This window comes from Panthera leo, chromosome C2 (assembly GCF_018350215.1).
Source record: "Panthera leo isolate Ple1 chromosome C2, P.leo_Ple1_pat1.1, whole genome shotgun sequence".
NCBI classification, from domain to species: domain Eukaryota; kingdom Metazoa; phylum Chordata; class Mammalia; order Carnivora; family Felidae; genus Panthera; species Panthera leo.
The window spans coordinates 63839825-63866996 of record NC_056687.1 but is presented as its reverse complement, the minus strand read 5'-3'; the positions used below and the strand labels follow the sequence as shown (position 1 = coordinate 63866996).

Here is a 27172-nt window from a genome sequence, read left to right as displayed (position 1 = left end):
TTATTGGGCCACATGTATTTGTTCACTGTAGCTGTTTTTTAGGACTGAAAATAAAAAGAGGCTGGATATTTTTCCTATCTGGTACCTTTGCTTGTGCCAGCATGGTCTTGAACTGCAGTGTAGAAAAACCTGAGGAAAATGGAGATGGTGAACATTAGATAAGTTTAACATTGCTATGATATATTACATCAAGTCTAAACACTCCTACTCAAATTTTCTAAATGATCTGGAATATGGCTCCGCAATATCTATTCAACTTTCAAAACAAGCCTACTCTCAGCCGCTGCCCCTCTGCACACATATTCTTTCCCACCATGATACTTGTCCTCTTCATCTTCAGGAGCTCTCTGCATCCTTTTGGCCTATGTTCACACCTTTGTTCTTCAGTAGCCCTTCTCTCAATATTCTGTCACTCTAAATTTACTTGTAAGAGTTGGAGCCACCTAGTTTTACTCTTAGTTATCATGTGGTTTTGGTCTTGAATCATCATTTAAAATATGAACTGTTTAAAGGCAAGTACCATAGCTTCTTGTATATAATATAGGGATAAACAGGAGGCTAAAACATAGTCGATTTCTAATAAAAGTTTGCCGATTGAACAATTGAAGAATAACAATTCCTACATGTTGTGGAAGTACAAGGAGTCAGTGCAGAGGCAGGAGACTCTCATTGCCCTATGGATTCTGTAGGCACTTACTAGTTAAATACTAAACCAGAGCCACAGTATTGCTATGGAGTCTGGACAATCAACTGTGTCTTCGTGAACATAAAATGCTGCTCACTTGTGAAATCCTCTCCCCACAATGAGATTCTGTTCACCTCCTGAAGGCGTATAGCATTGCTTTTTATTGATTCCCATCTGCAACGACCCAATGCTGTTCGCTTGGTATTAAATAATAGCAATGACAGCAACAGATAACAAAGTGATCCATTCCTTTTAGTGTCAGAATACTCTGAAGGGAGTTCAGTTATTTGTCTGATGGCTTCCTGGTAGGGTTGACCATATCATTTATCGGTCAAGCTGAGGCGCTTCTGAGAACAAAAGGGAACTTTATCAATAATTACACTGGGCCATAGATAAAAACTAGAACTGTCCAAGACAAACTAAGATGTGTGATCATCCTACATATTAGAGTCTCAGAATTTGCTTCTGGAATAATAAGGAAGGTGATTAGGGTGGAGTGGAGTCCATTATGGTCACTAAATTCCTTTCCCTCCTGTCTTCTAAGGCTACTGGCTTCGTGGTGGTTGTTAGGAATTCCAGACATTAGGAGTTTAACCCAGTAGAATGGCAGCATAAGTATTTATTCCATGTTTTCCCCCAGTGTATTAAAATTAGTCTTTCTAATTATAATGGCCCAACCATTTCATTCTTTTTCATTATAAACTTTATATAGAACCAACACATTTTTATTAAACTTTCCAATGAGGGAAGTCTCACTCTTCATAAGTCAGGATATTAACACTTTGTTTTTGTGTTTACTTGGTATTGATGCCCATGAGATATTCCTCCCTGGGGTTGCTCAGGCAAATGGTGCAATGGCGATTTTTATGGAGCTACAAGTATTATTATAATTAATGTTATTGCCATAAATGTGTTTATAACAGAATCATTTGGCTAAATGAAGCATTATTTAACACAGTGGACTTTTTGAAGAAGTAATATTTAGAAGCCTGTTTTGAACCAAGTGTAGCCTTGCCATATATAGGAGGCGTGATTTTTGTGAATAGCTGGGCTTACCACCTGATAGTAACAGTGGTTTAAATCTATCCCTTCAATATTATCAGAATTATAATAAATCCAGTGGTATTTATAATACCAGTGGTTTAAGTCTATCTCTGCATATTATTAGAATTATAGAAAATCCAAGAAAGCTGTGAATTTACAAACAAGAAGCATTATTTTAAAAGCTTCCAGAATTAGCAAGTTTTGTCAGTTGAGACAAAATCATATTTTCTGGGTATAATTTTACAAAAGTGGTTTAAAGGGATATGTGAGGAATGCTCTAATTTGGAATCTTGTCCTTATTAAGTATGCAAGGGCATCATGGAGCCATGAATTAAATGAAAGACAGTATCCTGGGAGTGAGGCAGAGTTTTCTGAAGTCAAGTTCAGTGTCAAGTGAACACGGACTTTTAGAAACCACTCTGCAGCTGCACGGAGACCTTGAGATACATTTTTTTTCTCTGTGGCCTGTCACACAATTGGCAATACTGTATTTAGTGCACAGGGAGACCTGCATTAGCCTTCTCTTTACTCTATGAAAGACCTTCTTTCCTCTGTGGTCTGATGAAGGGGTGTGTGTAAGTCCTTTGACCTGAAGGCAGTCCCTCATCCTGTGAACTCGATCGCTCCCCCATTCTCTGGGGGGCCTTGCTGACACCCTCTTATCTGTATCCCTTCTCCCACTACACTCCTCCCCACCTCAGCTCTTGTTTCAAATAAAACATTATATTGAATTACATCATTTTCACGAACATCCACATCATTTTCAAAAACTCATCATTGTCACCTCGTTTGCTTAATTAAGTAATTTGTTGACATAAACAGGATCTTTGGCCCAGCAGAAGCTATAACAGATGGCATCTAAAACCAAAAATAATCAGTAACCTGTCCTGTGGAAGGTGTGAAGCAGCATGTTTAGAAACAAGTGCAGCTATCAGATGGCTTTTATAAATGTCTGAGAAATGCATTCTTCAGACATTAATAGAATAAGGAGAAAGAAGGGATGAACAGTGGGACAAGAAAGGACAACCACACCTTTTTAATTTGAAGTGTTGTGAGTTCAAAAGTTGTTAATTGTATTTAAAATATTATAGCTTAACAATGTAATATTAACATAGGACATATTCAATATGACTGTTATTAAATGTATTAATGACTTTAGTATATTATTATACTAAATAATTTAGGCTATTTATGACTTCCATATATAAAATACTAGATATAGGTATATGGACACATGTGTATTTGTAAGCATAAGTATAGCTGATACATAACAATGGTTTTCTGTGCCAATGCTTTGCTCTCTCAGCTTTTTCACTACTGTATTTTGTTTCTTAGTTTTTAAAATTTATTGTTTATTTCTTTTTTGAGAGAGAGACAGAAAGACAGAATCCCAAGCATCCTCATGCAGGGCTTGAACTCACAGACTGTGAGATCATGACTTGAGATGAAATCAAGAGTTTGATGCTTAACCCACTGAGCCACCTAGGCACCCCATTTTGGTTCTTCCTTTGTGTCAAATTTTCTTTGAACCTCCTCTCCCTTTGCACATTTTGTAAAAGGTAATTACATTTGTCTAATCTTGGGCTAATATTTATATAAACAAAAAAGTATGAAGAAAAATATGAACTCTAGGTCAAACTTTATTGGGGTAACTAAACACTGTGTTATTACACATTATTTTATGTTTGATTTTGTAGTTTTGTACCAGTGTTAAACTGTTAAAGTAACACTTTCCTCTTAGCTGTTAAATATACATAATTCATTAACCCCTCTCCCCCAAAAACTCTTCCAGGAAAGAGGCTGCTAAGCATTTTTTTAAAAAATTATTTATTTTGAGAGGGAAGGAGAATGCGTGCACTATTGAGCAGGGGAGGGGCAGAAAGAGAAAATCCCACGCAGGCTCTGTGCTTGGCTCAAGGACAGGGCTCTATCCCATGAACCTTGAGATCATGACTCCAGCCAAAACCAAGAGTCTGAACTTAACTGACTGAGTCACCCAGGAGCCCCTTTTTAATTTTTGCTTAATGTTTGTTTATTTTTGAGAGAGAGAGAGAGCGAGCGAGCAGGGGAAGGGCAGAGAGAGAGAGAGAGAGAGAGAGAATATCTGAAGCAGGCTCCAGATTCTGAGCTGTAAGCCCTGATGCAGGGCTTGAACTGACAAGTGGTAAGATCATGACCTGAGCCAAAGTCAGACCCTTAACCAACTGAGTCACTCAGGCACCCCCTAGGTGTCCCTTTTTAAACGTAGCATAGGTTGGGGCATCTGGGTGGCTCAGTTGGTTAAGGGTCTGATTGTTGATTTCGGCTAAGGTCATAATCCCATGGTTTGTGGGATCAAGCCCCACATCAGGCTATATGTTGACAACCCAGATCCTGCTTGGGTTTCTCTGTTTCCTTCTTTGCCCCTCCCCAACTAGTGGGTGAGTGCATGCGTATGTGCGCTTGCTCTCTCGCGCTCGCTCGCGCTCTCTCTCTCGCTCGCTCAAAATAAATAGACTTAAAAAAAAAATAAAGGTAGCATAGGGCACCTTTTCTATGAATGAAGGGTACCATAAATGATTCTGAAGTCTTCCTGGCGCCAAACGTCATGGCTTCTCATGGAGGCATCTGATCATCAAGGTTAGCATGCTTTTGCTGGGCTACTAGGTCAGTTTCTGAGAGCCCAGGGTGCAAAGGCAAACCTCCACTATTAGAAAAAGGATTCCCTAAATGAACATCATTTAAACAGTAAATACAAACTGATAAATTGTTCGACTGCATGCTGTCAGGTCAAGCTTCACAATATAGAATAGAAATAAATGTAACTGCATTTCTGTATTGAATGCCTTCAATGTAGTAGGGACTTTTCCTGTTTATTTCTCACATGGCACAGCAAAATAAGCATGATTGTTTCCTGTGTTACTTCACATGAAGAAATTCAGTTTAGATTAGTTATGGGATTTGCCCAACATTACCCAATCAATAAGTGGTGGAGCCAGGATTCAATTTTTGTTGTGTCTTACTTCACAGACTATTCTGCTTTGGAAGGGAAGATAATTCAGCTCTTCACCAACTAAACTGGTATAAAACAGTATCATTTTTAAGCCAGTGGCCCCTGAATGATTCCTCTCATAAGCATTTCAAATAACATTGTATCATTTGCTTAAATTTTGTACATGTGTGGTTTGTGGGGCTTTGAATTTTTTTTTTTTTTTTTTGGCCAAGACCTACCTCCTCTTATTGGTGGTGAAGCGGTGATTTATCTGATTATGAGGCCAGATTATCAAGGTAGGAGTGCATGGTGGTGGAGTGTCTAGATCCATGTGTAGGTGCTACAAACAGCCTGCAACTCAAGTCCATCTCTCCTCCTCTTTGATCCTCTCCTGCAGCAATATGAACCTGAGACATTCATAGTTCCTAGGTTTAATTGGTTTTCTTGAGCCTTCTTCTTGAATGACTTTTTGCCTCCAGAAATTATCTGATTTTGAGGCTACTCAAAAGGTACTCAGTTACACATGGGGAAAATAAAACCCACACCCTAGCTGTTGCCATCTCCCCTGTGTTTATGCAGAGGGCAAGATCCTGTTATGGCTTGCTGATGATACTTGCTTAATTATTGGACATTTTATAAACTTTTCCTTAAAGATCTCAGTTGATCTGCCCCATTACCCTGCAGTGATGCCTTAGAAACTGGGCTCATAAATACTAAGTTATAACCCCCACCAAGACCAACTTGGCATTTAAATCCATGGTTTCAAAAGAACACCATAGTGCATTCCATCATGCTGCCCAAATGATTTGAGTAGAAAATACTGGAATCTCCTGTGTGTGAACATCAGAGGCTTATTGTAAGCATTCCCAGCACATAGTGACACATGCCTTTATAATTACACCCATAAATCTAGGTGTGACCTGTGTAACCAGAGAAGGAGTAGCACAGACAGAGGAAAAAAACTTTTATCTCCACACTTAAGGACTTAGGTGACAGTAATCCTGCTTTAGAACTGGGATCAGCAACTTTTTATTTTATTAAAGTTTCTAAAATGATAAACCAGTTATCACTGGGAATAAGAGAATGAATGAAGCTGCCTCTGCTTTCCATTTCTCCATTCATCTATCCATTGGTTATTTTTATCAGGGGTATTGTTTGTCAGGCATTTTCTAAGTGCCTTGGATAAAGCTGTGAACAAATGGAGTTAATGTAATTACAATTATACATAAAATGAAGGAAATGTGACGAACGTTTTCAAATATCAAAGTATAAAGGGAAACTGGATGAACGTCAGAACAGGTAACATTGACGAGTTCTAATTGTTTGCCAAAGCCACTTCTTGAACATGGGACATTCTCTGGGCCTTCGAGGTGGGGGGTAGATTTGAACACAACTGTGCAATTCTAGACTCTTCTAGATAGTGACAGATAATCTTTCATTCATCTCAAGATGAATCTTTCATTCATCTCAAACGTGGAAAATTGATTTCACCATACTGTCCTGTTCAAGCTAGAGTCAAGATTTTCTAACATTTGGGGTGAAAAACCTGTCCAAACCTAAACCAAGTGGCAAAGGCAGGATTGTTGTCTCTGGAACTTAGAGCACGCGTTGTTCAACCCAGAAGGTGCACAAGGAAGTGCCCTCCCAAAGTCCCTGAAAAGAAACTGCCTAGCCCCCTAGTTTTCATGGACACTCTCAGGGTAAATCTAGGAATGAGGGTAGACTTGCCTATCTGCTTGAGCACTGTAGTCTCTAAAAGAGGGAGTACTTTGAAACTGTATGTTATGGCTAGTGGCCTGGGAAACTACTAAAATAAAATAATGGCCATTCTGTTTAACTTTGAGATGGTCTCTTTATCTTCTGAGGATGACTAACATTGAGACAAAAGTTGCTATGCTTGATTACTTTATTCAGCTTACTGCTTTCTTTGCCTTGTCAGTGACCTAGAGATCCCCTAATGGCCAAAATTGTTTTGAATTACATATATCAACTGATTAAGAAGGTGTATTGATGTATATTAGTATTCCTATTTATTATGTGTCAAGTTCCTTGACAAGGACATCATTTGTGGATTTTCTGGGATAAAAGGTCCTCGGTTCACATCAGCCTCTCCCCAGGAAACAGTTCCTTTTTTTAAAAACTTTTATTCTATAAAGATTTTATTTTGAAATAATCTCTACACCCAATGTGTGGCTCAAACTCACAACCCCAACATCAAAAGTCGCCTGCCCCACTGACTGAGCCAGCCAGGCATCCTCACAGTTCCTTTATAACGCATGAGAGGTTTTCTTGGCATTGTCATTAAAGTTTGTAGGGAGTTGCTTGGATCAGATATGGCATGTACTCTCTTTCTCTGAGGAAGCAAGTAAAGAGTACACGGAAATCTAAGCACTTTTGTTGACTGAACATAGCTTCTTCCTACTGGGGCTCCTTTTGTTGATGTTGTTCTGAAAAAATGCCTGAAGTAGAAAATGAAAAGCTAGAGTTGTTTTAGCAGTCTGCTTTTGTGCAAACAGGTTGAGAGTATATTTCAAAAAGGAGCCCTCTTGGCCAGGCATTTGTAGTATGAAGGTCACATTCATCATTTGTTCTTTGCCCAGTTGACCAACTATGGTGATTGGTCCTTGCTCTTTGGACTGTGTTATCAGCCCAGCTGTAGAAGACTATGGCTCAGATGCTGTACTTGTATCATGAATTCTTTGAATTTTATACACAGACTGGGAATATTTTAAAAACTTTAGATTTGCCTGGACCCTTTGGTAAAGCCCTGAAGTTGTGTCATCCCGTCCTAATTCCCGGTATAATGTACTGTTGAATTCATATCGTGTACTTCCCACCCTCCCCTAATCACAGGGACAGCAAGCAAGGAGAGAAGGGAGGGAAGTAGAAGCCTCAGACTTGGAGGGACTCATGAAGAGAAGGCAGGAAGTCACAGTATTAGGTATCCTCTCTCTCAGTGAGGCTTTCAGACTTTATCCTCATTTCACCAGTCTTTCATTCCTGACTTTTGCCAACTCTTGTCTCTAGAGCAGAAGGGAACCACTTGACTCCTGACTCAAGCTTTCTGGATGGCAGCACCATAGTAAAAAGCAATTGATAGATTTCTAACAAGTGCAGGGAAAACAGCAGCATGGCCATTCCTCAAAATTTTCCTGCCTATGAACATTATTTAGTGTACAGTCATCTCCAACATCTATTTAAGACAGAAGCCAGATTATCTAGAACACTTGTGTAGCTTGAATCAACCTTCTGCACTGTCAGAAAGAATGTGCCTCTGAAGATGATGAACAGGACACAAAGAAGGCTTTATTTGCCCCAAGTTGTCCCCTTCTTCTCCCTGCCCTGGAACCTGATATTTATCTTATTCATTAACAAACCAATATGAATTGAATGCTTGCTATGTACCACTATACTAGGTACTGGGTTTGTAGCAGTGAACAAAGCAAACCTCTCTTACACCCCTGCTCACTACTTCTTAGAACTCACATCCTGATCAGAGAAAACAGAATGTACACCATAGAAAAATATATTATACTGTACATTAGAAGTTAACTGTGTTGAAAAAAACTAGGAAATTCTGGACTGGGGTGAGGGGAAGTTTCATATATATTTTTAAAATTTTTAACAATTTATTTATTTCAAGAGAGAAGGGGTTGGGAAGAGAGAGGGAGACTGAGAATCCTAAGCAGGCTCTGCACTGTCAGCACAGAGCCCAATATGCGCTCAAATTCACATAATGTGAGATCATGACCTGAGCATAAATCAAGATTCTGACGTTCAACTGAGCCACCCAGGCACCCGGGAAGTTTCAGTTTGTTTTCTTTTTTCTTTTCTCTCTTCTCCTCTCTTCTCCTCTCTTCTCCTCTCTTCTCCTCTCTTCTCCTCTCTTCTCCTCTCTTCTCCTCTCTTCTCCTCTCTTCTCCTCTCTTCTCCTCTCCTCTCTTCTCTCTTCTCTCTTCTCTCTTCTCTCTTCTCCTCCTCTCTTCTCCTCCTCTCTTCTCCTCCTCTCTTCTCCTCCTCTCTTCTCCTCCTCTCTTCTCCTCCTCTCTTCTCCTCCTCTCTTCTCCTCCTCTCTTCTCCTCCTCTCTTCTCCTCCTCTCCCCTCCTCTCCTCTCCTCTCCTCTCTTGTCTCTAGCTGGCTATTTTTCATTGTTTTATATAATTGATTGGCAACCTAGCTAACATACACTGTATACAGTGTACTCTTGGCTTCCGGAGTAGATTTCTGTGATTCATCACTTACATACAACACCCAGTGCTCGTCCCAACAAGTTCTCTCCTCAGTGCCCATCACCCAGTTTCCCCGCTCCTCACCCCCAACCATCATCAGTTTGTTCTCTGTATTTAAAAGTCTCTTAAGGTTTGCCTCCCTCTCTGTAACTATTTGTTTCCTTCCCTTTCCCCATGGTCTTCTGTTAAGTTTCTCAAATTCCACATATGAGTGAAAACATATGATATCTTTTTCTGACTGACTTATTTCACTTAGCATAATACCCTCCAGTTCCATCCATGTTGTTGCAAATGGCAAGATTTCATTCTTTTTCATCACCAAGTAGTATTCCAACACACACACACACACACACACACACACACACACACACACCACATCTTCTTTATCCATTCATCAGTTGATGGACATTTGGACTCTTTCCATAATTTGGCTACTGTTGATAGGGCTGCTATAAACATTGGGGTATATGTGCCCCTATGAATCAGCATTCCTGTATCCTTTGGATAAGTTCCTAGTAGTGCTATTTCTGAGTCATAGGGTAATTCTATTTTTCATTTTTTGAGGAACCTCCACACTGTTTTCCAGAGTGGCTGTGCCAGTTTGCATTCCCACCGATAGTACAAGAGGGTTCCTCTTTCTCCACCTCCTTGTCAACATCTGTTATTTCCTGAGTTGTTAATTGTAGCCACTCTGACCAGTGGGAGGTGATATCTCAGTGTGGTTTTGATTTGTATTTTCCTGGTGAGGAGTGATGTTGAGTACCTTTTCATGTGTCTGTCAGCCATCTGGATGTCTTCTTTGGAAAACTGTCTATTCGTGTTTTCTGCCCATTTCTTCACAAGATTATTTGTCTTTGGGGTGTTGAGTTTGGTAACTTCTTTACAGATTTTGGATACTAACCCTTTATCCCAATATGTCATTTGCAAATATCTTTTCCCATTCTGTCAGTTGCCTTTTAGTATTGATGATTGTTTTCTTTGCTGTGCAGAAGTTTTTATCTTGATGAGGTCCCAGTAGTTCATTTTTGCTTTTGTTTCCCTTGACTTTGGAGACCTGTCAAGTAAGAAACTGCTGCTGCCAAGGTCAAAGAGGTTGTTGCCTACTTTCTCCTCGAGGATTTTGATGGTTTCCTGTCTCACATTTAGGTCTTTGTTCCATTTTGAGTCTATTTTTGTGTATGGTGTAAGAAAGTGGTCCAGGTTCATTCTTCTGCCTGTTTCGCCAGTTCTCCCAGCACCATTTGCTAAAGAGACTTTTTTCCATTCTATACTCCTCCCTGTTTTGTCGCAAATTAGTTGGCCAAATATTTATGGGTCTAATTCTGGTTTCTCTATTCTATCCCATTGGTCTATGTGTCTGTTTTTGTGTCAATACCATACCGTCTTGATGATTACAGCTTTGTAATACAGGCTAAAGTCCGGGATTGTGATGCCTCCCACTTTGGTTTTCTTTTTCAACATTACTTTGGCTATTCGGGGTCTTTTGTGCTTCCTTACAAATTTTAGGATTGTTTGTTCTACCTCTGGGAAGAATGCTGGTGCTATTTTGATTGGGATTGCATTGAATGTGTAGATTGCTTTAGGTACTATTGACATTTTAACAATATTTGTTCTTCCAATCCATGAGCATGAAATGTTTTTTCTATTTCTTTGTGTCTTCTTCAATTTCTTTCATAACTTTTGTATAATTTTCAGTGTACAGATCTTTTACTTCTTTGGTTAGGTTTATTCCTAGGTATTTAATGGTTCTTGGTGCAATTGTAAATGGGATCAATTCCTTGATATCTTTCTATTTCATTATTGGTGTATAGAAATGCAAATGATTAGGGAAGGTGACATTTGGGCAGAGTCTTTTTTTCCTTAAGTTTATTTAATTTGGGGAGGGCAGAGAGAGAGGGAGAGAGAGAATCCCAAACAGGCTCTGCACTGTCAACATGGAACCCAATGCACAGGTCTCCACCCCATGCATCGTGAGTTCGTGACCTGGGCCAAAGTCAAGAGTTGGACTCCTAGCTGACTGAGCCACCCAGGCCCCCCCATTTAGGCAGAGTCTTGAAGGAGATAAAGGAAAACCATGGATATATCTGAGCAAAAAGTGGTCCAGAGAGAAGAGAAAGATATTACAAAAATGCTGAGGCCAGGGCATGCCTGGAGCATTCAGGGGACATATAAGAAGCCAGTGTGGTGGGTGCAGAGTGGGCAAGGGAGTGAAGAGAAGATGAAGTTAGAGAAGTGGGTTGTGTAGGGTCTTAGAGACCTTGTCAGGGTTTAGTTTTTCTAGTGAGAGGCAGAGATGTTGGAAAGTTCTAAGCAGAAAAGTGGCATATTCATTTTGGGGGCTTTAAAGGAATGATTTTGGCTGTGGTGGTGAGAATGACCTGCGGGGGGAGGATGAGAGTGGCAAAAGTAGAGGCACTGACACCCTCAGTAATCATAGTGAGGAAACTGTTGCAATGATAGGGGTAGGTTATGATGGTAACTTGGGCCAGAGTGAAAGTAGTGAGAGATGGTCAGGTTCCGGATGTCTGCTGAAGGTAGAGCTGGCAGTATTTCATGATGGATTACATGTGCCGTTAAGGCAAGGAAGAAGTCAAATAGAAGTCCAAAGATTTTAGTCTGAGGAATTCAAAGAAGGGAGTTGCTATTAACTGGTTGAGGATAAACCTATAGGTAGAAAGTGTTTGGGGGACGGGGAGGTTGGAGAGGGGAGAAAAGATCAGAAGATATTGCCCTGAAAACCCCATATTGTGAATACATTTATCAGGCTTATTCTTTAAGTTATTTTCATAAGTACAAAGGGGAAATCTTTTGAAAAATGGGAGGGAGGGGGCAGGAATGGGTAATTTGGTGGCATGGTTCTAGAACCCACGAATACATTTGTCAGCTTAGCAGAAGGTCTTGGACCATGAATAGCATACAGGCCCTGTGCCATGAGATGCTGAGGCTGCTCATGACCCTGGATTACCACCGCATTCTCTTTTGGTTTTATTTATTTGTTTTTTAACTGAAAAACGAAGGTTCTTAATGTGTATGATGCGTTTCTCTAACATCTTCATGCCAGGATGCCCTGCAGAGAAGTGTGAATAAGAGCTAAAATGAACCATTTCACAATTTTCCTCTCATTCATAAGCTACCATTTTAGGACTTGACGAGTTAGGGCTATTGTCTAGTTAACCAAATCAAGGCAGACAACCAAAGCGAGTAATTGAATTTTGAAAATCTACTTTGGCATCTCTATTATCAAGTTGGACCATCTGTCTTGATGAGATTAAAATGATTACTACATCTCTCTTTTCGATGTTGAGTATACACAACTAGTGTTGCTCTTCATGTATACCCGTGCTTAAAAATACATTAGTAGGCATAAAGAAATGGAGCTTCTTTACATTTTGAGAAATACATTTTATCATGTGGTGTAATTGACTTTTGATGTCCTATGGGATGTGGTGGAATATTTTGGGACCAGAAGTCAGAGGATGCATCCCAGATACTACTGTGGCACTACCATCCTGTTGTGCTAAGTATGTAGAATGCTACATTACAAGCTCATCTGATAGAATATATGAGATAGGCTAATCATGGGACAGATAAAACTTCTGGCGTCTAGCCACAGTGTGCTCTGGGCCTATGAGTGTGCTACATACTTGAGGTTGCTGCTATGTTTATGAGGTTCTACTGTATTCTATCTTTTGGGCTGAGGACTTTCCTTTGAAACTACTTGTTGAGTTGAACGGGCTTATGTAGCCAGATATGAAATCATTGTGAATTCTGCAGTTGCTATTAAACTCAACATTGCTCCGACGCTCGCATTCCAAGCACACAAGCAGTTAGGCAAGAATTGATTTTTGCCATGGATGGGGTGGGGGTCTGAGCAAGCACCTTGGTCAACAACCAGCTCTGGAGGGGATGTGAAACCCATTATTGATCCAGGGCTGAGAAATCAGTGACTGTTGTATTATATAATTATTGATGGAGCCAGAAAATGCCACGGGCAAAGCACAACTTACTATTTGTTATGCTGGATTGTCTCTCTCGTCTGTGTCAGGCCGTTGTGTTCTGCTCTCATGTTCCCATACCATGTTTATTTATACTACGTGCAGTTAGCTTTCATATTTCTCTTGTGATTCCATCTTGGAAAATGAATACTGGTTTTGTTCAGGGGCTGTAAAGGAAATAAATTTTTCTGGACACTTCAATGGGCCTGAGCTAAATACTAAAGTCTGGACCAAGGGAAGATAGGGCACCAAGAAAGATAATCAGATCAGTGTGGAGAGGAAGAGCCTCTCCTATGTGGACCACTTATACCCATTCCTTCTTCTCACCACATTCCCCAAGTGAGAAGGACACAGGTGGTTGGTGTGACCTAGTGGTGGTGAATATTGATTGAGTACCTACTATCTGTAAGGTCATGCAAGTAGGCCTCTAAGGAGGGGAAAGAGAGGTTTGATAATGAAAGATAACACAGTTGTAGTCCAGATTCTGGATGAATTACTCCTGTGTAGTAGTCCATAATCCTTTGTTCAGTTTTACCCACTGCTAGCTCGCCATCTTTCTTCTTTCCCTTCTTCTCTCGGGTGCTGTTCTTTTCTTTGTACTTATCAGCAAACTTAGAGCTCCTAGATAAAACACTGGCTTCTTCTATGATGAATGTGCGTCTTTGATTCCAGAGCTATACATCAAATTCATGAACGCAGAACAAATGTGTGCTACAGACAGGGGGCCTATGAAGCAATCTTGACCGCTGTCTGGCTGTTTCAATTGATATATCTCTGGGCTACAGGGATATGGGGAGTCTATGGGCAGTAAAAGGCTAGCGGCACTTGTAAATGTTACAGTTCATGGTCACCAATTGGCTTCTGTTCATAAGTAGTTAGGGAAAATATCAAATTGCATTTAAGGTCTTAATCCAATGGTTTACGTAACTGAAAGCTGCCAGTGAAATTAGGGTATCTTAGTATTCTTGTAAAGAATTAAAGAAGAGACACCTTTGAGATGAAAGTTAATTATTGAATGATCAAACAGCCTATGCTAAAAGAAAGGGAGTCAAAATTAGATTTAGGGGAAATATTTTCTGTTATTTAGATAATGGTGCTGGACTCATAATAAAAATGTACTTCATGGGTATGAGCATTAAAAACCTTCACTCATAGATGCACAATGTAGAGATTCAAATTATTTATTCTGTAATAGCTTACTTGAAATTTCTTGGAAATAAAAGTAAGTGTGGATTCCTCAGTGCCAAGTTCAATGTTTTAATGTTCAGCTGTTAAAACGAGTTCTTTGGGATGAAAACAAGTTACAGCTGCTGCCCATGTTGCTTATGTATGGATAGTACAACACTACTGTGCAATTCCTGAAAAAAACCGTCTTTAAAATGTGTACTCTGAATACATCTATGAATGCTTCCTGGTTTTTATGGGAACTCTTTCATTTCAGAAACCATAGAGCGATCTTCAATTTTTACTATGTGCATTTAAATACTTGCATGAATGTTGTCTTAGAAACAACCATGAATTAATCTTTGGTTCCTTGATTTGTTTTTGTTTTGCTGTCCTGAATTTCCTGTAATAAGAATTCTGCTTTTAAAAATTCCAAGATTAATTTTGTTCCTAAATAGTAATCTAATTTTTTATTCTGATATCATAAGTGAATATGCAATAATATGGTAACAAATGACTAAAGCCTGTGTCAAAAAGAAGCAAAATATGGTTTTTTTCTTTCTCCTTATAGATTGTCTGAAAGAAGTGTAGGCAGAGATAAAGGAAGAAGCAAATCAAATTGAATAATAACAAATTCAAGAAATTTGCTAGGAAAAACTTTTCTTAATACAGCAAACACAAATGTTTAGAACCAAAGATTCAGGCAAAATATTCCATTGTATGTGCTCACCTTCAAAACTCAAACTCCTACCCACAGGCATGAGTTGTTCCATTTCTAAACCATTTCTCCCTTCTGATTATAATCTCAATCACCAAAATATTAAATATGTGAAAGCTGAATTAAATTAAACATTGTTTGATTACTTTTTCCCTTTTTTGAGCATTTCATAACCGTGTGTGTGTGAGTGCATATGTGTGTGTGTGTGTGTGTGTGTGTGTGTGTGTGTGTGTGTGTGTGTTTTAAGTTGGGTATGATGCAGTGTCTATCTACGCCCAAAGATGAATTTATTGGAAATGTTTAAAACATCCATAGTTGACTAATTATTAAAACTAACTTAACACTATAATAAGAAAGACATTTTGCCCTATTTCTAAGCTTTGTCAAATGCAAAGGGAAAAAATAATCAACATCTTGCAAAAGCAATTGGTCAAAGTTATTAATGAGGCAATTCTCTCTGCATAAGGCATCATAGAAAAACTAATGAGAGAAAATGTGACAATAAATTGCAGTCTACTTTAAATTATGTGACATTGTTATTAATAAAAGAGTCAACTTCAGTGGAAGAGATCGACTTTCTGTGCATTACAAGTACAAATTTCATACTTTGTGCATTACAAGTACAAATTTCATACTTTATGCATTGTATACCACCATGTTCTTTTATCTTGAGCCAGAGCTGAAGTCTGTTTTTGTGGACCCTGAGGCCTTTATAATTTCAGGGTCTTTTCCTAAAAAAAAAATACCAAAAACTTTCTTTTGAAACACTTATAAAAACTGAACATATTGGCAGGGATTTCCCCAGGATCTTGGAACAGTGCTGTGCTAGTGAAGGACCCTGAAATTTAAGCCTTATTGGCTTCATGATAAATCTGATTCTGTCACCATTCTTTTATTTGAATAATCAGAAATTTTAAATATCTGATATTAATATTCAGGTATTAGCCAGTTAATTAATTGTGTGTTCACTGTATTAGTGTTACTTTAAATGAAATAGCAAATAGACACATCTATGTCAGTGGCTTAATACAATAAAAGTTGATTCAGGATATATTTGAGAATGTAGTACCTGGATGGACAGCCATTCCCTAAATGACAGCTCTACCATGAAAGGCTAAATACAAATATCATGAGCACTCATAATTCCCCCCCCCTTTAGAACCTATTATGTATCAAACACTGCAGATATAGGTACTATATCTGACATGGATTCTATACTCAAGTACCCAACAGTCTAATAAGTGAGATACTGTGTTTACAAATGGCTCTAATGCAGAGTGAAAGAATCAATATGTTCAGAAGAAAATTAATATATTTGAAGGATCATGATTGAAAAATTCAGTTTTATTAATATTTAAGGGAATAGATTCATGCTTTTCACATGTTTGGAAGTTTCTTAATTCATTTAAGAGTTTATACTACAGGGATTTACAATTTATGATCCAAACTTAGAACTTGTCTTCTAATATGAGCAGGTGGAGTTGACAGCCAACAATAGGTGATCTTTTCCTATTATTATTATTTTTTTATTTACTGTTGCTGTATCTACTTTAAAGACCTAGGAAAGAGACTTAGTCTGGTGGGAAGGAAAGGAGAATCACCCCACAGCTCTTCCACAATTTCCAGCATCTCCTTTGCGTCCTTCCTGTGGGATGTTAGAAGCATTTATGATGAGCTGTAGCAAATTATGCCAAGTTATAAAGAAACATCCTAGAATGAAGGATTGAAATACGCTTTGTAGAGGAAACATGCAAATTTTTTAAGCAAAGATTTTTCATATCCCATTTCAGTTTAGCCAGAGAAAACAGACCCTTTGACAAATAACAGAGCGCTTATATAAAATCACAATCTGTTAAAGGTCCAAACTCAGCAGTTCTTCCTTTCCCTTGAATCTCAATTCACTTTCTAGTCAGATGCATTCAGCAGCTTGGGCCTATAGTCCCACAGCAGTCTGGGTTTGGGGTGGCTGCCTGCCTTGACCAAGTGTGCAGAAGTCCCTTCACCAAGGCATAGTTATCCACATCTCCTGGGTTACTGAGCTCACAAGCCTAGTTCTAGTGAACTAGAACAGAACACCTAGTTTTGACAGATCAATCTAGACCTTGATTAGATACCAGAGAGAAACTTCCTGGGAAAGTGAGCGGCTTGGCCAGGAGGAGATGAAGTAAAGGCAGGGAGGTGTCTGCTTGCTAAGTCTTGTACTCCCTAAGTCCTTAATGTACATGCAAGATTTAAACCTTAGCATGGACACGATTCATGTAGGTGCTGCCATCTCAGCTTGAAACCTGATGGATGGGGAGGCCCTGCCAGTATCTCATCCATGTAGGTGTCATCTCTGCACTTACGAGCACTTCCTTAGTTATGGCCAGGTTCCACCTAAGGGCTGAGACGTTGATATTTGCCCCATGGCTTGTTTTTAGTATGGGGGAGATGAAGAATAACATGAGCTGAGTAGATTATATAGACTCAACTGAATGAACTGAGATGCATGGAAGACCTCTGAACTAAGTAGAAAGCTGAGCCAGACATCCAGACCTAGCTCCTGGGCAAAAGCAAGCAGCGGGCAAAGAGTACTGGGGTTAGGGCCTTGGGATATTGCCTTCTGGATCTTACTGAGTATGAATGATTGCTGAATGGTGAGGCCGAGGTGCTCCGTACCTTTGTCCCCAGTTAGCATTACAGCTCAGGAACTAGAGTAAACCTTTTTGGACAGAAGAAATCATCAGTGGAAGACAGTGTGGATTTGAGGAAAGAATATAGACTGGATTCAGACTCAACCACCTATTATATCGTTTAATAGTTGTGTGACAGTTGACCAGTCCCTTAACTCATTCAGCCTTTAGTTTCCTTTTCCGTCAAGTGGAATTAATGATTCTGACTTCGACAAAGATATTTTGAGGATTAAATGAGATAATATATTTGCACCAGGTTACTAGTGATGACTCAAAAGATAACAACAGATATTCTTTAATATAGCTGCATACAGTTCTAAGTGAGCTGAATACTAATTTAAAGGGAGACATTTTTGACCCCATTTGTTTTTTATGTTGGCTTTGAGAGCACCAGAAATGAGGGTATGTTTTAAGATGGTATGCAGCTTCTATTGAGTTTCTTAAAAAAAAATTGTACAAGTAACAATTTAGTGGAGATTTCGCTCTTGAATATCTATGCCAACTGCTTGAGTTTTGCAGGGGAAGTATTCCCAGGGTCTTAGTATCTTGGCGCGTAGAAAGATCATTGAGGAAGCAAACTCTGAAATGGCTGTGTGCATGAATAGCTAGCAGAGTCCTTGGATGACAGAGAAGTATAGCATACAGATAAGGTTGCCCTAGAGGTCTCTCTCGCTCTGAGAGGTCTTCACATTAATAGTGAGGTTTGGTGAGGAGGAATATTGGATAATAAGGAGCATATATGAGTTTCCTTCCCTTGCATCACTTGAGTTTTAAGGCATTTATGTAATTTCAGTCTGAGGCAATCCTGTACCTACTAATTTGGGTATAGATTTTTAGCTTCAACATCAATTGTGCTTCTCAAAAAGATGAAAGATACATGAGCTCCACGGCTCCTGTCTTCAATTCTCTTTTTCAGTTTTACAGACTTTCAACAGCTTTTCGTCTTTTCCTCATCTAGTATCAATCTCTTGGCTCGCCCTCCTTTCTGAGACAGAGAAGGGATTTTGCTTGACACTGAAACGGGGGAACTGGACCATTTTGAATAAACTGAAGCCATCTTCACCAGCCCTATCAATGATCAGCAAAACCTCCAGATGGTGCCCCTACTAATTGCCATCGCTTATTATTGAAGTTATAGTGAAGGACCAGAACATCAATGACCAGAATGACTGAAAAAGGACAGTGAAGTATCATCCCTCAAGAACTGTTACTTGGCATGGCATTGGGCACAGGATTAGTGAAAATCTATGAGTGTCCTATGAAATTGTTAGAATCCATTAAAAGCTAGACTTTGGTTAAGCAGTGATGCCAAGGTGTTCTCTTTTGTCAGAAACTGGTCAATGGCTTAGAGCAAGGGTCAGCCAACTTTTTATGTAAAGGGCTAGAGAGTAAGTCTTTTAGGCTTTGTGGGCCATACAGATTCTGTTGCAATTATCCAGCTCTGCTTTTGAAGCATGAAAGCTGCCACAGACAATATGTAAATGATTGAGTGTGGCTGTGTTCCAATTAAACTATTTACAAAAGCCAGTGGGGGAATACATTTTGCTTATCATCTTTAGTTTGCTGATCCCTGGCTTAAAGTCAGAGGTGGAGCAGGAAACTGATCCAGTCAACCTTCTCATTTAGAGATAAGGGAACTGAAGTCCAGAGAGAAGGTGACTCAAATAGCTAGATAGGGAGTTAGAACCCAATTTTTGATTCCCCTTACAATAGGCTCTCCTTCATACCATGCTGTGTCTTGCTTTTTAATTAATCTTACCCTGGGCCCATCTTCTCAGCCTTTAATCATGACACATAGTCATTTCTGATCCTGATACTGGCATAAGACATTCTGAATCTAATTATTTTTAAAAACAGAAACACCTTAATTTTGAAATACACTATTCTTGTTGAAACTGCATGGGAAAACCACTCTAAATTTGAGTAGCATAATTTTTACTTTAAAACATGAAGTCTTGGGCACCTGGGTGGCTCCATCAATTGAGTGTTGACTTTGGCTCAGGTCATGATCTCATGGTTTGTGAGTCTGAGCCCTGCGTTGGGCTCTGTGTTGACAGCTCAGAGCCTGGAGCCTATTTCAGATTCTGTGTCTCCCTCTCTCTCTCTGTCCCTCCCCTGCTCACACTCTGTGTCTCTCTCTCAAAAATAAATAAACATTAAAAAAAACAACACATGAAATCTTGTAGGAAAGTTTTTGCAAGGATTGCCTGAAAGCCCCTTTCCTTTAATGCTTTCCATTCATTACCAAACATCCTAAGTCTGATGTTTATTTTAAGTTTACAACTGAGACCTACATAATTTTTAGAATGAAGTCAAGAATAAGGCTTTTAGTATGAGGGCTTTGTCCTCTTTTCATTTTACAACTTTGGCCTAATTATAGTTGACTCATTTGGAGGAATAATATGTTTGATGAAACAAAGGACCTGGACAGAAGCAGTGTGATTACCTCAGAGAAATTCTATAATGTGTATATGTTTAGTTCCTATAGCATTTTCACTCCACTTACCAATAAATAAAAGATTTGGGATAACTTTCAAATATGTTTCATTGATGTAAGAGGCATCCATTTAGATTTGTACTTTATAGTTCTCTCAGTGGTGTGGGTCTTCCTATTAATCACAAAAGCACAATGAAATGCTTCTTAGGCTCCGGGTGTACAACACAATGTAGAGTGCATTTTTGGCCATTATCCAGTTTATTTGGTCAATGTAGACAGTCTAGGTAATTGAGGACCTAAATTGGATTTTCTGGCCATAATTATCCCTGTTTGTTCTCACACATCCATCAAATTTATCAGATAATTGCCATATAGCTTAATTTTGTGTTATCCTGACTCAGGTTGGTTAAAAAGGAAGGAGGATTGGCCTGAGATTGAGGAGCCTTGGGTCTAGTGTTTGTGAGACCTTTGGGCAAAGTGCTTATCATCTCTGGAGTTTTCTTTCTGGATCTGGTCCCGTAAAGGGTCATATCTGAGGCTGCCTTCAATCTGATTGTGTTCTAGGGCTGGATTAGGGTTACATTGCTGCAACTATTTGGTTTAGTTATATGTATAAAAAAATATATATGGTATACATATATATAAAAATACATATGGTATACACATATGGTTTATATATGTGTATATGTGTGTATATATATACACACACACTCATCATATTTAATTGAATGGTATACTTAAAATGTATATGTATATATAAATACACTTAAAATACACTTAATATATATAATATATAATATATGATAAATACATATATATATATATATATATATACATATATACACACACACACACACACGCGCACGCCATATTTGATTGAATGTTATACTTAAAAATAGTTAAAATGGTAAGTTTTGTGTTGTCCTTTCCCCCATATTTGTTATTAAGTTGATTTAGGGAATCACAGAATCTATCTATCACTTCTAGAACGAGTAATCTGATTTTGTGATCTTAGTAACTAAAAGAACTAAATGCGTCCTTGTTTTGGTCATCAAGATAACTAGATGAGATTGCCCATTGGATAGCTGATCTATTGCTTATCACAAGACTATACTGTTTTGACAGAGGGCTAAGCAGAGCCAGCCCTGATGGCCTGGACTCCTTCCAGGTTATCCAGGATGTGTAGGGGAAGGAAGAAGAGACCATACCATTAAGATTCTTCGGTATGGCAACTCATAATCTTGTCCACAGCAAACCAGTGTGTCTTTCCCTTCAGGCCCAAAGTTATGAGCTGACCTCTTTCATTTGCATCCTGGATAGGAGGAGGAAGACAAGTGATCTAGCTAAAATGAGTTCCAGGTAAACACCAGTATTCTAAAAGGTATAAAGTAGCCAAATGCTTCATACCAGGTAGTACCATGAATCATAAAGGTTAATACATGAATTACAGTATAAATTCATTAACTTACCAGAATCTTATAAGTGACCTAAACTTAGAATCTTGAGAATATACTTAGAGTGGAATTTAAAGGAAGTGGCATTAGTTTCTCCCTCCTTTATCAGTGCTTGTCCTTCCCAGTTTTCATTTCCCTTGGCTCCTGACCTCACCAACCCTGACTACCTTGATATTGCTTGCCTATTTCTCTACACCCTTTACTCCCAAATCTGACTAGCTTGTTCCTGATTGTCTCATCTCTGCTCTTTACCAGCTGTCAGCTTCTGAATGAACCCTTTTCATCCTGCACTTTCCACCTTCTGCAATTTTCTGCTCCAGCACTGTGAAATTCAGAATACAGTTATCTATGATTTGGAAATCATTCATTCTTGGAGAGGGTGGGACTCCTTTTTATGCCCCAGTGGTTATTCATTTGGCCAAGGGCAATTAGAAGAGAAAGATGGAGGGAATGTGCAAGTGTCAGGAGGCCTCTACGCTAGTTTTCAGCAGCTCTGAAGAATTAAAACACCCAAGAGAAGTGAGAACATTATTCTGCCTTGTAGCTTTCCACCTCAACTCCACTGGAGACTTATAAAAACAATGACACCCTATTTTATTATCAAGTCACACCAGACCCTCAATATTCCTGGATAGTTAATCTGTTATTGCAAAATCTTGACATTGTAATTTTTATTCTGTTCTTTGATATAAAACTGGATATACATGTAAAAACAAAGATATGGTGGTTTTGGCTTAGCTACATAGAAACATTAAAGCTCCTGCCTTATATGCTTGCTATTTAAAATATTTGCTACCAGTGTGCCTGGGTGGCTCAGTTGGTTAAACGACCAACTCTGGATTTCAGCTCAGGTCGTGATCTCACAGTTTGTGAGCTCGAGCCCTGTATCTGTCTCTGTGCTGACAGTGCAGAGCCTGCTTAGGATTCGCTCTTCCTCCCTCTCTGCTCCTCCCTTGCTCCTGCTTGCTTGCTCACGCTCTCTTTCTCTCTCTGTCTCTCAAAATAGATAAATAAACTTCAGAAAAATATTTTGCTACCATTGTAATCACAATTAAACCACTGACTCCAAATCTTTGCTTTTCTAAATATTAATGTCAATAAAATGTTTAAATATTGTAGTGGAGAAAATAACTGTATTATTTTAATCAAATATGATCAAGGACGAGAACATTATAGTTTAATTTTCCAGTGAACCTTAGGTTTGATTGATTACTATGTGAAAATAGTCTGGGATAAATGTGCCTCTGTGATGCTCCTCATTCAAGCATGGTTTACTGGGCTCCATCCCTTGTGCTTTAGATTAAATAAGCGTGAGGTGGAGTCCAAGAATTTTCACTTCTAACAAGTTCCAGGTGATGCTGATGGTACCAGTTAGAGGACTACACTCAGAGAACCACTATTCTACAGCAGCTGTATGGGCATTTTTTTCAGTGTGTTGTTTTAATACAATAATATATTTGCAGATCTATTTAGAGATCTTTATAGTAATTTATTTTTATGATCCTATTCCTTTCCTAATATTGATCCCTGTGAAGCTAACATGGACTCTCAGGTGGCTAAGATTTCCTTAAATTTGGGGAATAAAGGACCCAGCCTCTAGATGGTAAAGTCTAACTATTTTTCTCTAAATTTGACCAATCATGATTAAATTTATAGGTTGAGTCTGGTGTTGAGTAAAGTTTTCAAAAGCAACTTGCACACAGATTATCTGACTATCTTCTGCAGCCCAGATTGCTCTATTTTCTGCCTCTTGAATTTGATTTGTGCCTGTTTTCATCACTCCTGTTGCCTGGGTACCTGTTAAGCAGGAATTCTGTGTGCTTAGTCACTCAAATGGAGAATAAAGGCACTATGGAACACAAATAAGCTGATTAGAAGTAAGTTCTGTGGACTGAATTAGATTGGAAACATGTACAGGGCCTAAAATTACTTAAGAGAAATAGGACGCTAACCTGAACTATATTTCCTAGAAACAGCAAAAAGCATAAGTGATTACAAAAATACACTGTGTGGTCATTTCTTGCTCGGACAGGCTTTAACAAATCATTTACGTTAAGAAACAGTATTTATTGTCATGTTGTTCTGGCAACATATCAGTTTTCATTAAGCTAGCTCTGGTGCAATATAGTAACTACAGATGCTTTAGCAAACTTGAGATCACGGGCATTCTGGATCCTCTGGGATATGTGATGGTTTGAAAAGGCTGCTTGCACATTAGGGAGGCCTGAGGTGAGGGCTCAGACTTGTGGGGGTGACCCAGAGATGCCTCCTGTACTCATAACATCTGTGCATTTCATTACACAGCCACCTGTCACCCTGGCAAACTTCTGAAAAGTCCACACTATTTGGATTACTTTCTGGTAAAAATCAACCGTGATACTGAGGCTAAGACTTCCCCAATTTAATTCTGTAAATTATTTTTCCTTATCTGATGTTATTCTGTTCTTGACAAATCTATTAGGACTAGAATAATGAACCATGAGTGTTATTGACAATAATTTTGCCCTTAGGAAAAGGGGATAGTATGTTAGAAACAGCCTTATTTAAAATAGAAATCAAATTGATGAAGTTAATCAAATGAGAAATTCAGAAGTTTATGCTACTCACACTCCTATTTATTCATAGACTAGAATGGAAAGATGAGAGCTTTCCTATTTTCTCAATTCACAACTTGTTATCCCTCAACTTAAAATACATTAATCCAAAGAAAAAACTTTCTATGCCGACTGAAAATAGTATTGCGATTTAAAACTGTATCATCACTTCAGTTGTGTCTTATGAATCTATTTGCTTAAGTGACTTCCATCAGTTGACTGATGTAATTTCTTTAAAATCTCATCAGCAGACACATGTTTCTTGAATGGTTCATATCATAGCCTTAAAATGTATTATACTTTTCAGTTTGGGAGGAGAAATTGCTTTGCATTTATATCAAAACCAAGTCCTGGGTTGCAGTAAAAGATTGACCTAGTTATTGAAAATGATGGCAAGACAATGAGCTAATGACACACACCATTACTGTCTCCCAATACCTCTCAGCAGAGTTGGAGAGTCCAAATTCCAAGCCACATTCTTCTATCTTCAAATCGTGGTTGTTTTACACTTTGTCACGTGGGTGCTTTATTGCTGTCTTCAGGGAGCTTACACAACAAATGGGACAGAGAAAAAAACCTACACCCATCAAAAATCAAAAGAATGTTGCTAGAGAGCCACTGCAATATAAATTATGTATATGTGTGTACACAAGTGTTTACTGTGTGGATTTATGACCCCCCATGAGGCTTCTTTTTGTTTTTTTTTTCCTTTTATTTTTGATAGAAGGTGGTGGTTGTTGTTGTTGTTGTTGTTGTTGTTGTTGTTGTTGTTGTTTAAAGTAGGCTTCATGCCCAGTGAGGAGCCCAGTGTGTGGCTTGAACTCATGACCCGAGATCAAGAGCTAAGATTGAGTCAGACACTTTACCAACTGAGTCACCCAGGCACCCATCTTTATTTTTGTTCTTGATAAAAGTTTATGTTCCTTTCATCTTAAAGCTTATTAGGTACATCTTGCTTATTTCCTGAAAATTCAGCATTCTTGGGCCCATTTTCTGGATCCTTGTCCTTCCTGCAGGCCTCAGGCCCTACCTGATTGACCCTAGTCCTTCACCTTACAGATAAGCAAACACTATAGCTATACTCCAAATACACAATAGTTAACCAAAGTATTTAGTAAGTTATTAGTATGTACTAAGTCAGTTTGCACAAAATTGATGATGGGAATTAATATTTATTGTTTACACATGCAGAAAGATATACATATTTATTTCCCTTTAATCCTATCACTGTTTTATAAATATTGTACTTAATCCATCGATAATACAACATGCTTTCATTAATACCAAGAAATAATTAGAAAACATTTATGATAATGATAATATTACTTTGTACAAATATACAAACCCATTAAACCCTTAGGGAAAATCACAGCTGGTAAGAACCTCAGATGCCCTGTCTGCTATAAAATAGATAGTAGGCTGATGATTTGACATTTAATGGAAAATTAAGCTAACTAAACAATACTTTAAAAACAAACATCTTGACCTTATATCTTATAACAGGTTGTCTTTACCTTTGAGTCCTACCTTATAAATTGTCTATGTTGTACTGATTCTCCTAATACATTCTAGTTTCAAATCCTTTTAAAAGTTGTGTTCTGACATTTAGATGTTGACAATGGCTTTCAGTGACAGGTCAAGGTTTTTCACTGAGACTTTGCCACTTGCCTTTATTGTTGGTTTGTGGATGCTGCCATACTAAACTACTTGTTCTGATATGTATTATGACTCTGATTCATGTCGCACTATTCTTACAACATGTTTCCAAGTAACCATTGTGACCACACAACTACATATATGAAGTTAATGTACTTAATCTAAAGGTATTCACCTCAATCCACTCAAAGATTTGTACTGTATATGGCTATTTATGTAATGTGGCATTTCTTACATAATTGCAAGGAGTAGAGTGTTTAGAACTCCCAGATTTTATATGGTGACTATGGTCTTCACTTCATGCTGTACCACTTACAGTGACAACTTGGGAAAATTACCTGCCTGATTGCCAGTTTTAGCATCTGGAAAAATATTACCCCATAGAGAAATTTTAAAATGGATAACTTAATATGGAAGCATTTAGTATCCTGATGGTAACAGACCAGTTTCTCTGTAGACCTATATTTTTCACTCCTTTCACAGGAGTGAAAGATGGAAAGATGGGTTCTTTCCATCTACCCATCCTTCTTTTTACCAACCTGAAATCTTTCATTCTTTTTGGTTATATATTGTTTAAAGCACCATGGCTCTGCTTATGTTGGGGTTACTATGTACGTATCTCTCTTGAAGACAAGGGACTTGGCTTATTGCCTTGTACTGCACTGTGGCTGCTTTTCGGAAAAACCTGCATGATAAATACTTGTTTTAATTGGATTAAATTTGTGATTGAGTCAAATTAATGACTTCCCAGGGAAGGTATTCTCTCGTCTCTCAGGTTACCCCGTTAATCTTTGTAATCTCACCACAGGCTCCTGTGTGTGTGTGTGTGTGTGTGTAAGTGAGAGAGTGAACGAGAGACCACACATACATACACAGGCCACAAGGGAGGTAGGAGAGAAACCCCCTCAAGTCCTGTCACCTGACTAGGTGAGGAGCATGATTGCAGAATTCTTCCTAGTGTAGAAAGCAGATTTTCTCTTCTGAAACCGTTGGGAGAGGAATATCAATATAAGAAAGGTGGAATAAAAGCTAGCAACTGAGATGAACCAAAATACAGAGAAACAGCAGGTGCAGATGGAAGAATAGAGAAGCATGTGAGCATATTGAGCCTCTGAGGGGAGGCACTCCTGGTCTGGGCTTAGGGAGAGAATCCCATGGTGAAGGAACAAAGAAGGCTGCATTGACCTGAGTGCTCTAAAGGAGAAGTGGTTAGGACTCTAAGCTTGCAGCATCCCTGCCCAGTACTTGGAGCCCTCACTTTGTTACTTCCTAACCAAGTATCTTCATACCACGCTTTGTGTTTGCAGTGGGCTTAACAATCATGGTTTATTAATTAATCCTTACAGCTTTGCTCTGGGCTACATCTGTATTATTAGCCTCATTTCGTAGAAAAGAAGGCTGATGCACAGAGCCATTCAGAATCCATATGCAGACAGGTAATTAAAGGCCTTAGACAAAGCAGTGGAAGAACCCTATACTTTGGCACCTTAAAAAATGAAGCTGATTCAGGCTTTTCTGCCTTCCCCTTTTTCAAAATGTTTCACCTGTGGGT

General features: G+C 38.7%; 1 long non-coding RNA gene across 4 annotated transcripts; it reads right to left on the bottom strand.

The window, feature by feature from the left end:
- LOC122198504 lies at nt 1-25652 on the bottom strand. Of its 4 annotated transcripts, none has more exons than XR_006193023.1 (4): nt 25492-25652; nt 21125-21228; nt 12938-13092; nt 1-129 (listed from the first exon to the last, which is right to left on the bottom strand). It is a non-coding gene; the product is annotated as an uncharacterized LOC122198504 (long non-coding RNA). The 4 variants fall into 4 exon arrangements; XR_006193024.1 differs by lacking the exon at nt 1-129 and adding an exon at nt 11885-11997; XR_006193021.1 differs by lacking the exon at nt 12938-13092.
- Between the last annotated feature and the right edge of the window lie 1520 nt (nt 25653-27172).